We start from the raw sequence: 12,999 nt of genomic DNA, 5'->3' as shown, positions 1-12,999 counted from the left end.
GCAATAATGTTTTTTTCTTCCCCACTATAGCAAAGGTACAAATTGTGCGAAGCAATACACTGTTTTAGTTGCTGTCTGGTCATTCCTTTTGTTAGACAGATTACCGGTTAATAGACCAGGATGCTTGAGTAGTATTTCCCTAAAGGGAATCAATGGCTCCTAGCCACCTGTGAGTTATTCGCACATGGCTTCGTGCTGCAGGGTAAATGTTGAGCGAAGCCATGTCGAATCACACTCATGGCACTGAGGGAAGCAGCGCCTCCCTTCTGCTCTTGGGTTTTATACAGGTATTTACAAGTTCACATAGCAATAGCAATAGCACTTACATTTATATACCGCTCTATAGCCAGAGCTCTCTAAGCGGTTTACAATGATTTAGCATATTGCCCCCAACATTCTGGGTACTCCTTTTACCGACCTCAGAAGGATGGAAGGCTGAGTCAACCTTGAGCCCCTACTCAGGATTGAACTTGTAACCTTCTGGTTACAGGGCAGCAGTTTTACCACTGCGCCACTAGGGGCTCACATGGCAGGCATCCACATTTTCCTTCTAGCTGATGTGGGGGTGGCGGGGAGATTACCAAAGAGCTACATCTGCATTTCAAAGACAGTATCCCTCTTGTCATGCTAGTGATTTTACATCAGTGCCTCTCCCTATTTGCTCCGGCATTTTCAGAAAAAGTAGCTTAAAACCAGCATTTTAAAAATCCTGGAAATACCTCGAGATAAGCTAGAATTTGCAAGACAAAGCCCGACTTGTGTGTGGAGTAGGTCCAAGGATCTTGAAGGGACTTCGGGGTAAGTTTGGCTGGTGTGTGAACGCACACACTGTCTACTGAAGGAGATTCCCTGTCTTCCCTGTAGAAGCCCTGTCTGTAAAGCCTCCTGGAAATCTCTCCTGTGTTAGCCATAAGAGCTGAAAGAAGGTGAGCCCTCTAACAAAGAGAAGGGATGATGTAAGACATGTGTGTGAAGAAATAGCAATTGCAGAGAGGGGGGGCAGAGGTGTAGCTAGGGGAGAGGGGACCCATGTTCACCCCTCTCTCTGGCGGCCCCCCCACCCCCAGAGTGAGGGAGATAATGAAGAAAATAGGACCAGGTGGAGGTGGAGGGCCCTCATGAGCTGGGGCTCCATGTTCTTTGAATGCTTTCTCTCAATTATAGCTATACACTTGGGAGAGGGAATGATGAAAAGAGATGCAGTGGTATCCTTTTCTCTGAATCTGATGTGAGACAAAGTTTATTATCAGGGGCGTAGCTAGGGGAGAGGGATCCCGTGTTTGCCCATCTGTGGAGGCCCCTTGGAGTAAGGGAGATGATGAAGAAAATAGGGAGGGGTAGAGCTGGGGGTCCCTCAGGAGCTGGGGGCCCCCAGGTTCTTTGAACTCATCTGCTCAATTATAGCTGTGATGGTAGGATTATACACAGTGCTTGCCCCCCTTCTTATGGAGGTCATTCACACAATCAAAAACTGTGTTCTACCTGGGTTTGGAAGCTGTGTGTGCACCTGCACTGACGGTAGAGAAGGGAACAACTTTTGCTTGGAAAAACCGAAAGAGTTGCTGCCAGTAAGTAAACGCTACTGAGTAAACACTGCTGAGCCAGAGGGACCAATGGCCTGATTCAGTATCAGGCAGCTTCCTGTGTGGCTATGGGACAATGCTGTCAGGGTGCCTGCTGTCCCTGACTTTTCCCACAACCCTCCCAAGGGTGTGTGTGTGTGTGTGTGTAAAAGCCCCCCCCCCACAAAAAAAAATATCTGCAGCCACTGTGATGCCATATAAATTTCAGGAGTCCCCAAACATAACTTTGCATTAAAGGTAAAGTCGAGTCAGTGTTGACTCCTGGTGATGACAGAGCCCTGTGGTTGTCTTTGGTAGAATACAGGAGGGGTTTACCATTGCCTCCTCCTGCGCAAAATATGAGATGATGCCTTTCGGCATCTTCCTATATTGCTGCTGCCCAATATAGGAAGATATGAAAAGGCATCATCTCATACTGCACTGGAGATGGCCATGGTAAACCCCTCCTGTATTCTATAGCAAGGATTCAAACCGGCAGCCTCATGCTTGCTAGGCAAGTCATTTCCTGCTGTGCTATTAGGTGGCTTTAGGCCCCTCCAATAATCCCTATGTCTGGCCCTGTCAGGCACTGGTTGGTCTCTGGGCTCCCTCAACCACCACTCTCCAGGCTGTCTCAAGAAAACCATAACATGATTAGTGTGTTACTGATTACTGTTAGAATTGCTCACTATTTGGAGGAGGGGAGAACACAAAACAGTATTGTTCTGATGTTTAGTATATTAGATGGGAATATTTATATGCTATAGATAAAGGAATTTTGCTTTTCTTTTCTTTTTTTTGGTTCACATTAATCCCAAGACAATTAAGGCAGGCAAGCAGAAAAATAAAAAATGACTTTGTCTTGTCATTTGAGGATCTTAATTGCCTTGGAAATTAGGCAGGGAGGCTTTTCAAGAGGCCTTAAGCACTTTTACTCTATTGAGGCTCAGAGAAACAGGATGAACTTTTCCAAGCAATTTAGCAGCAGACTGAGAGCTGGTTTACGCATTTCTTTAAAAGCAGCATGTCAAGAGTGGCACCAGCAGCACTTGGGTCTGTTGTGAGTGCATGGATCAAAGCACTACTACACATATTATTACAGGAGTAACTCACACTGATGTATTCAAGACTACCAAATTAAAAATTTAGGTCAGCTATCAAAATTGCTACAGGAAAAATAACAGGGAACTGTCATATAAATCTTGTGTTAGAAAAGTAGTTTTCAAAGATCACATGGATGTTGGATAGTCTTAAAAAAAATTTCTGTAGTTGTAAATGAAAAGGTGGCCTGGAAAAAGTCAAAGTATATAATTCCATTAATAGCATTATTATTGTCTCACATTCTGTGCAGCGTTAGTAGGACGCAAAGGAAGAGCAAGTGTGCAGAAATGTGTATCAAAGTTCTACCCATTGTGTTGCTGAGTGCAGAGGCATACCTAGAGGAGAGGGGGCCCGTGTTCGCCCCTCTCCCAGCAGCCCCTCGGAGTGAGGGAGATAATGAAGGAAATAGGGGAGGCGGAGCTAGGAGGCCCTCCGGAGCAGGAGCCTAGGGAGGCTGGTGGCGGCCTTTGTGCGGCTGCTGCTGTGGCCTCCTGGCCCCGCCCCCACATCTGACATCAGACACAGGGGGCTGGCTAGCCATGCCCCTGCATCTGATGTCAGATGCGGGGGCATGGTCTCCCTCCCAAACAGGGCTGTTTGGCCCTGTTTGGAAGGGAGATCGGCCCACGCTGCATTGGGCAGTGCGGGCTGGAGCGATTCTCCCTGCCTTAAAGGCAGGGAGAGCTGTTGCGGCCGTGCTGCCCATGCAGCGCAGGCCGATCTCCCTCCTAAATGGGGCTGCATGGCCCCATTTGGGATGGAGATTGATTGGCCCAACTGCATTGGCAGGGAGACCAGGCGTGGCTCTCCCTGCCTTTAAGGCAGGGAGAGTCACTCCGGCCACTCTGCCAACGCAGTGCAGGCCAATTTCGGTTCCAAATGGGGCCAACAGTGCAGTGCCACTATTCTCACTTTCCAGAGCATCAAGAAGGGCAGAGGCAATAGGAGGGGATTCACATTCTGCACCCCCAGCATAGCCACCTAATGGAGCAGCATGAAAATGACTTGAGCGGCAAGCCAGAGGTTGTCGGTTCGAATCCCCACTGGTATGTTTCCCAGACTATGGGAAATACCTGTATCAGGCAGTAGCGATATAGGGAGAAGGTGCTGGAAGGCATCATCACATACTGCACGGGAAATTGCAATGGCAAACCCCTCCTATATTCAACCAGAGACAACCAAAGGGCTCCGTGGTCACCAGGTGTCGACACCAACTTGATGGCACACTTTACTTTACTTTACCTCCAGCATGGAGGTCCATGTTAAGGGAGCCTTCTGAGGTTGCTTGAGCCAAAGTCTGCCCTCCTAAAATCCTGGAGCTGAAACTGCCTCTATTACTTGGGCTGCTTTTATATCATTCATTATCACGAAATCAACATTATCAACACACTTCAAAGAGTCACTCTCCCTTTTTAAAATGCAAAAGGAAAACTTAGAGGCTAGCTGAGAGGCTAGGGACTCTTTATCCATCTGAATCTACCTGGCCTTAGCCAGGAGACTTGCGGAGCTGACCCTGCCTCTTCCCTGCAGCGTTCACTAACAGAGACGACCTGCTGCTGGGAATTCCTTATGCCGGCCTGAGCTGCTGTCCTGAATGACCTAACGTGCTGCTGCTGTGAGGGCCAGTTTCAACAGACAAACTCCAAGGTCCATGTAAGAGGTGGGGTGCTGGGGAGTTTGGCATTAAAGGGCAGAGGAAAGACAGAGGCACAGCCATTGGCATAGCCATCAGCGCAGGTGCGGGTAGGTGGTCCGGGCTTTGGTGTTGGGCCTTTGATGTGGTACTAAGATCTGAAGGGGAGTTATGCTCAAGGCCGTCCCATTTTCATTTTTGTTTCATTTTTATTTTAGTGGTTTGTGCCAGGCTGTTCATAGGGATGTGTCTGGTCTCTCTTGTTAAGAATGGAGCAAGGGGCAGGTTTGATGAGATTGGGACAGTTATTTCAGTAGTGGTGGGAAATAGAGGATCGGGCATTGGCAGGCCAGCATGCCATTACAGGGAAAGGGAGTCCAGAAATTTAATTACTGTTTTCCCTTCTGGTTGCCTTGCCATCAGGGGCGTATCTAGGGGTAGGGCAGGCAGGGCACGTGCCCCGGGCGCCACTTGAAGGGGGTCGCCATTTTGTAAAATTAATTAATTTTTTAAAAAATGGCTGCCAAAAACAAAATGGCCACCGTGCATGCTCAAATAGCCTCTGTGAGGCTCTAGGTCATGCCAGGCTTTGCAGAGGCTATTTGAGCATGCGCAGTGGCCATTTTGTTTTCAGTGGCCTTTAAAAAAAAAGATTATTTTTAAAAACGGCCACTGCACATGCTCAAATGGTCCCTGCAAGGCCCTAGAGGCCAGCAGGGTGAGGGGGAATCTTTGCAACCCAACCCCCCAGCCTTTAGGAAGCACCCCAAAGGGGCTACAGGTAAAATAATAATAATAATAATAATAATAATAATAATAATAATAATAATAATAATAATATAAGACACTGTACACATATTCAGATTGGCACTATGTACAGAGAATCAGGGCTTGTGAATACTGAGCTGACACTTAAGAGCTAGGATTGTATTCATTTGCTCTTACTTTGCTTCTTGTGATAAGTGAATTAAATGTGATGTCTTGCTAATATGGCTATTAATGGTGAGTTTGTCTTTGAATCAGTGTGAAACCCTTAATATTAAGGCCCACTGGGAGTTTCTTGCTCTCTTTCTCTCATTTTAACTGTCTTTCTGAAAGACTAGAATATATTCCAAGCAGTGACACAGTTTACTCTGCATATCCTTCAATTATTTACAGAGTATCTGGGAAAAGTCAAATTCTCCATGGTGTTTTAAAACTTATGTAATGGTGATGCTACAATGCATAGTAGAGAATTAGACAGGCACTTCTGTTTAGTTTTCCAAGTACATCTCCACATAGTATTTGGGTATTTCATGAGCCCCAGTATACTGAATTTTGTAGTTTTCCAGCATTTTTTGGTCTAGCTAAGTCCACTGCTAAATAGTTTTTGAAATATTAAAAGATTAACGAGCTTGACTTGTATTTTTCAGCTGATATTATGGTAAAGTTATCTGAAAGATGGGTGTCAGATGCTTGGACAGGGGGCGTAATTTCAGTGTTTGCCCTAAGCGCTATTTTCCCTAGATACGCCTCTGCTTGCCATGCCTCATGCTCTCTACTTCTCAGGGGAGTAGTTCCACCTCCCCACTGAATCTAAACATGCTCCTTTGTAATGCCAGCTCAGTTCAAAATAAGATCAAGATCATCCAATTTTTGATTGTGGATGAAGGAGCCGACCTGGCTTGTATAACTGAGACCTGGTTGTAGGAGGCTTGTGGTCCTGTATGGCCCCAACTTCTTCCCCCAGGGTACTCTCTTGCTGAGCAGGTTTGTGGGAGTGGGCAGGGGAGGTGGAGTGGCTGTGGTCCATAAGAATAACATCTGCCTTACAAGAATCCCTATGAGAGAATTGACTTATATTGAGTGTGCGAACCTTAGGCTGGGTACTCGGGATAGATTGGGGAATCTGTGATATATTGTCCACCCTGCTGTCTAATAGATTACCTAACAGAATTGATGGAGCTGGTCGCTGAGTTGATGTTGGAGGCACCCAGGCTTTTGGTAGTCAGTTATTTCAATGTCCACTTTGGGACTGGCTTGTCTGGTGCTGCTTGTCTGACTGCTGCTTGTCTGGGATAGGCACATAGTTGCCAGGGCCACTATGAACTCCTGTTCATAGTGGCCCTGGCAACTATGTGCCTATCCCAGTTAGTCATAGGACCTATGCATGTTGTTGGTCACATGCTGGATTTGGTCTTTTGCTCAGATTAGGGGTGTGTTCTGTAGGTGGGGTCTGTCATGGACTGATCACTTCCTGGTTAAGTTTGGTCTCACAGTCACGTCTGACCCCTATAGGAGTGGTGGACTTATTAGAATGGTGCTCTTGAGAAGGCTGTTGGATCCAGTCAAATTCAAAAAGGCCTTGAAGGTTTTTGGAGTTGGTTCTACCAGTGATTCTGTTGATGCCCTGGTGGATAGCTGGAACAGGGAACTTGCCAGGGTAGGAGACACAATCACTCCTAAGTATCTTCTTCGAACTGCTTCAAAATTATTTGATTGTCTCTGCTGCTGCTCTTTGTACTCTGTATTGCTTTTATACTTTTGTTTTAAATGTTTAATCAGATTTGTTTTATATTTTCAGCTTAATATTTTGATTGTTTCTTTTTTACAATCTTGTTTTTTAAATTTTTCTGTAAACCACCTTGGGATTGTTTTAATGAAAGGCGGTATATAAATGTAACAATAGATAGATAGATAGATAGATATTAGCTCCATAGAATACAGAAGAGCTATGGGAGCTGAAATGGCAAAGTAGATGACTGGAGCGCAGATGAATTCAATATAACACAGCATAGAGCCAGTTTGAAGGCCTATGCTGTGGCAATACATGCAGCAAAGAAGCAATTTTATTCTGTGCTTATTGCATGTGCAAATCTCATCCAACAGAGCCTTCTAGATTGTTAGGGGTTTATCTAAAAACCCCTTCATAGCAAATTTGCTTCTATTGGGCAGGATGTTGTTTTTAAATTAATGATCTGATTATCGAGTGTGAGAAATCTCTTCAGAACAATAATGGTTCAAATCTGAGAATTATATTCATAATTTATTCAACAAAATACATTAAAAAAAATCTTTCCCCCAGCATATTGTGGTGTAAAAGGAAGTTCATTCAGCTAATTTCAGTGGCAGGACTGTGTATGAAAAATTTGGTATCTGTAGGTAATCAGGAAGTATGACTCTATTTCATACAAACACACCCACAAACACACTCTTCAAAATATATAATAGATAAAATCTAATAAAACATTAATAAAACAAGAGGTTTAAGAGATAGGGAAGCCACCAGCCTAGGTGACATCCCCAAACAATCTCCAGAACAAGGGAAACAAGTTGTTCTGGTAAGAACTACTAATCTGCCTGCTTTCTTTTCACTATATCTTAATTGATAATTACCATTCTCACAAGATAGCTCACTTCAGCCTTAAACATTCACACATCCACCATCATGAATTGGGAGTAATGACATCATTACAAACTATGCCCTTGAGCTGTCCCTATGTGTCTCTACACCTGAAGCAATTTTGGTTCAAATCCAGGCATTGTAAAGTTGATGGGAGTTACACACAGACACACACACAGACTGCCAGGTGGTCTCATAAGCTTATTTTTCTTAAGTAAGCTAAAATATTTGTTGCTTATTAAAGGACAGAACAGAGGTCATGCTCCTGATGTCGTATTCTGCCTCCAAAACATTGGAGGAATACATTATCGTGTGAAAAATGAAAGATCATTTCCATATTTTTATTTGCTTTCTACAGCTTTCTAGATAAGTTTTTCTATGAAGCATTTTGGATACAATAGAAACACAGGATCATGTACCACTTCCTCCACATCCAGAGCTTTGTTTTGATTTATACATGGTTGATTTATATATAGCAAGTTGCGATGTTGCCCTATTAAAGTCTAAAACATATGAGTTAAGAGGAATGGTCAGACATTTCCTTTGGAGAAACATAAGGAACAGACAATGGTTTCTTTCACAGCTGTTATAGATTAAGTATCCCACGAAATCTAAACCATAAATGCAAATAGAACAACCAGGATTGTTTACCTTTGATCCTCCATTCAACAACAATGTGCCTTTTCATCATTAGTGACCAGACTTTCCATTATAGATAAAAATGGAACAACTGAAGTCTTTGTTCTCTAATAACATATATCTTAGCACCCTGGGAACTAGGAAATGAGTATTCATATGATGAAGACACAGGGTAAGTCTTACTAGTCCCTCAAGCCAAAGTACACCAGATAGTCCTCAGCTTGGAGTTGACATAATAACCCTCATTTACCACATCTTTCCCTTGAGGCAAAGTGATGAAGGCTCTGCAAGGTAATTCTGGTGTGAAGAGTCAAAAAAGAATAATTCTGGTGCCAGGGATGTAGCAAGTTTGGAGTGAGCCATGGTACAAAAAATGCAGATGGGCCCCTGCGCCCCTCTTGGGGGACCAGGGACATTTGTACTCCCCTTACTCAGTTATAGTTGTGCCTCTGTCTGGTACTGAAGAGTTTTTTTAAAAACCCAGATCCATTTAATTTTGAAGGAGTTTGTGCATGCAGATGAAACCTTAGATGAGATGAACCCATTCCTAGGGCCTATTTACTCACAATATTTCCAGCTCACACATAGGCCTAGTTCTCACAAAAAAAAAATAGACGAGATGGTAAGTCTGTGTCATGACTGACACACAAGATGACAAGTGAGGGCCCACATTAAATGATTTTCCATACAGAAAAATGCATACACATAGAAAACTAGATGTTACTTCTTCTTGACAAACAACTTATGTGTAGAGATTTTTTTTTATAGAGGAGTAATCAATCATGCGAACGTACACCTGCAGCCCAACATGGTATGGTCCAAAAACAGCCCTATCAGCTTGTGAAAACCAGGCCTATGGTAATATAAAAAAAGATGGGGAAATGAATGTAAAAAGATGGGAAAGTGAAAATGGACTCAGGGACTCTTCCTGTAATTTCAAGAGAATTAACACAGTGAGATGGTACACATGCCAGCAATGCTTCCCATCTTGGACACCTACCCTTGTATGCCTGTAGCAAGCACAACTTTACTTGCCCTCTATAGAAGAAAGAAGGAAGGACAAAAAACTAAACTAGGGAATCACGCATTGTTCTTCTAGAGTTCCTAAACTTGCAAGCAATATTTCCAGTAGTGTTCCCCCTAAGGCGTGCACGTATGCGTACACTCACAAGTTTTTTGATATCTACTCAGTTAATTTTAGATTGGGTTGAATCAAGGTGGCCACATTCTAAATGCATGTGCATGCACACTGCCTTGATACTGCCACCCAGAACAAAGCTCATTCTGTGCACAGATGAAAAACATTGAACACTGATTTCCAGGTCTGTATCTAACACCTCTGTCTAGCAATATTTCCTGTGAACAATTCTGTAATCAGAGTCCAAGAGTAATCTGCATATGATCCGGAGCATATCAATGAAATGGTTGGTGGGTTGGAGCAGTTAGCCTAATATGGTGAACTCTTCTGAACTCCCTTTTGAATTCAGTGATTGTCTATACAACTATCTGAATGACATGCAACAGACAGATAGATGGATAGATAAAATCACTGTGGATGTGTAATCTCCCTCCATGCATTTTTGCAGTGTAAGGATCATGTGTATTGCTTGCACACATGTAGGCTCTCTGTCAATAAACCTGTGGTGGTCGTTGGGGCGAGGCCAGCAGGCATTTTGCTTGTCCCCACTCCATGTATCAATTATCCCGGGACTTCTCACGTTCACATGACTTCTGAGAAAGTAAAACCTCTGGAAGCAAGGGACTTATTTCAAACACCCCAGGCTCTTAAATGAAAAACACTGTGTTACCCCCAACCCAAGTGTGGAACTTTCAAAGACAAAAGGTAAGTTGTGAAGGCTCTACCTTCCCCTCCCTTATCCCATTAAAATATGTTTTCCCCAAATCTGTGTCCTTTCACTATCTTTTCATTTTCTCAGGATGTTTTGACTTCTTAAAAATTTCATGTGAGGAGGAGAAAGCTGCTGATGTGAGCTGCAGTTTGCTTTTTGATTCTATGCTTCAAATGATGATTTTTCCATCCAAGAGGAATAAAGTGAGTATCTCTTCCCAATACTTTCCACATTCTGGTCTTTATGCCTGCATGAAGGCGAAATTCAAGTAGTGTACTTGGTGCCATTACTTGACAAGTTCTGATGAACCATTGTTGACTCTTGAAAAAGTCCCAGGTGTTCATTTGATGCTCTTTAGAGACTGGGTTTAAACCCTTTCCCCCCTCGCCTCAGCTATGAAACTCATTGGGTTTGTTTCTCTGGCTCAGTCACTATCTCTCAGTTTAATCTATCTCACAGGGCTGTTGTGAGGAAAATAGGAGAGCGAGATAACCTTGCATGCTACCCTGAACTCTTTGGAGGAAGTGCAAGATTAAAAAGCAATAACTAAGATAAAGTAAGCTGACACACACTTATGGCAGTGGCTTCTCCAAAGTGGCATTGGAGCCACTTCTTCAATGGCAGTGGCTTCTCCCATTCAAATGCAAACAAGGGCAGATCCTGCTTAGCAAAGGGCACGATCCATGCTTGCTTCCACAAGACTAGCTCTCCTTCCTCCAGTTGGTCTCGAAAAGGGTGCTGAACTACACTTAATTTTTAAAATTTGTTTTATATGTGTTGTGCACTTTGATTTGTGCCAAAGAAGAGAGACAGGCGCAATAAGAATTATTACAAAATTGCAACATTTCAAGCTATGTGCTCTTCATCAGAGAAAAAGCATTAAGAAATAATGCTGTTCCAAAAGACCATCAGGCCACCTCTTTCCTTAACATTGTGCTTTGATTTGTAGAGCAAAAATAAGTTTATTAAATGGTGAGCTAACAATTGAAACAATTTTCCAGTCATCTGTGTGCAAAAAAAGTTCAAGTATCTCTGATTAACCATATGCCATTTCCAAAAGCCTCCCCCTTCAATGGCCACATGAGAAACAATGGCGGTAGATCCATGTCTTCTATTATTATTTATTAATATTGTGCTGGATCCTTCTCAAATAGTACTTCTGTGAATGGAAAAAGTTGCATCGTCCAAGGAGAAAGGCACAACTTTTCCTGATCCCCCACTTCCCTCAGTAACCTTCTGTGCCCCTGGAAAGCATACCCCTAAGGATTGGGGTACTCTTGCCTAAGGAGCAGATTTGGGGGAGAGGGCATATTGGGTTTCAGAGGAGAGGAGGAATCAGCAAAAATGGGTTGCACTGCTGCTCCCTTTAATCAGATGTGACATCTGTTATGGCATCAGCCTTAGGTTCCAGTCTCCCAGCTTTGTGGATCTTGAGCCAAAATGAGATACCCTAAACTCTGGTCGTGAACCAGCAGGGTTTTTTTAATGTAAAAAAAACCCCATAGAAAAACCCATTTTTAAAACCCCATTTTCATCACATCTGAAGAAAAAATCACTATACTACTGGAGTGAATTTGCATGAAAATCAGAATTTAACTGCAGAGTCCTTGCACATGCTGATGCACATATCTGAAATCCACACGATAAAAAATATATTTGTTTGTCTGTGCCAACTTCATCAACTTTGGTTTAGTGAGAAATACCATAATTGAAAGTATGATCTTAACAGTAGCTTAAGAAAGCTTCTGTCCACTTTTGCTATTGACTTCTCCTCCAGTATTGGCTTCACTGTGCTAATTACACAATCTTGAACACAACAGAATATTTAAATGCTTATTTTAGATTCATTTTATCAGAATGAACATGAATGATAAATGCTTATTTTAGATTCATTTTATCAGAATGAACATGAATGATAGACAATATCAGTGGCCATTTAAATGACTATGATTGCTGTGATCATAATGAGAAGCTTCTTGTTTTTAAAAGGGGAACAACATGTAGTTTAGTTTTCACATGTAGTACAGCCAACACTGTCAGCTGCTGTCACCACATAATACGAATGAGCTGGTTATTTCACCTCAGAGCAGAGAAGGAAGACAGTCAGAGGAACATTCTGTTCTTTGTAATGCTCTGCACGGTGCTACCACTTTTGAAGGCTGCAAATACCGTAAGAGAGGAAGTACAGACACTTGTAGGTTCTTTTGAGGCCAGATTTATTGGAAGAATGCATCCGTTATTAAACTGAAGAAAAGGAAGTTAAAATATAGCACTGAATAAAGAAAAAAGGAGGGCTAAATGAGGTACATCATTTCTTGAGAAGGTGAATCAACTCAAATCACATATAAAGTGGTGACAGGGAGTCCTATTTAATAATATGAGGAGCACATGGGTGAGAGGTTTTGAATTCTCCCACCATCCACAGTTTTTCTTACTCCACCCCAGTTGCTTACTTCCCCACAGTCTGTCCTCAACTTCACTTTTCTCTCAACTGAGCGTGACACCATTCCAGAAGTCCAGCATGACTGAGAGCAAAGAACATGGTGGGGTGGTAGGAGAGTCGCGTTGGTAGACTGTGGGTAGAAAGCGGCACCTTTAATCTTGCACTTCTTTTGCCCTGTAAGACATGTGGTAACAAGCATGAATTGTCCCCTTTGTTAAGCAGAGCCTGCCTTGGTTTGCATGTGAATGGGAGCCCTGTAAGATATTCCCCTCAGAGGGTGTACAGTGTCGCAAACTGTGCCCGCTTACAACCAGCCTCCCCTTTTCCTTGTTCTTTGAGGCCCTAATCAAGATGGGGAGGATGGAGTGCCTGGCATCAGCAAAGATGCC

At 43.1% G+C, this 12,999-nt stretch overlaps 1 long non-coding RNA gene across 1 annotated transcript in view; it reads left to right on the top strand.

The window, feature by feature from the left end:
- The first annotated feature begins 6,601 nt into the window (after window positions 1-6,601).
- The window catches only part of LOC128349102 (uncharacterized), a 44,014-nt gene continuing 37,616 nt past the window's right edge, over window positions 6,602-12,999 (top strand). Inside the window, exons 1-2 of the long non-coding RNA XR_008318555.1 lie at window positions 6,602-6,718; window positions 10,255-10,370. This is a non-coding gene — a long non-coding RNA (uncharacterized LOC128349102). The remainder of the gene's footprint in view (window positions 6,719-10,254; window positions 10,371-12,999) is intronic.

This window comes from Hemicordylus capensis, chromosome 3 (genome assembly GCF_027244095.1).
Source record: "Hemicordylus capensis ecotype Gifberg chromosome 3, rHemCap1.1.pri, whole genome shotgun sequence".
Classification (NCBI taxonomy): Eukaryota; Metazoa; Chordata; class Lepidosauria; order Squamata; family Cordylidae; genus Hemicordylus; species Hemicordylus capensis.
This window is presented reverse-complemented; position numbering and strand designations above follow the sequence as displayed.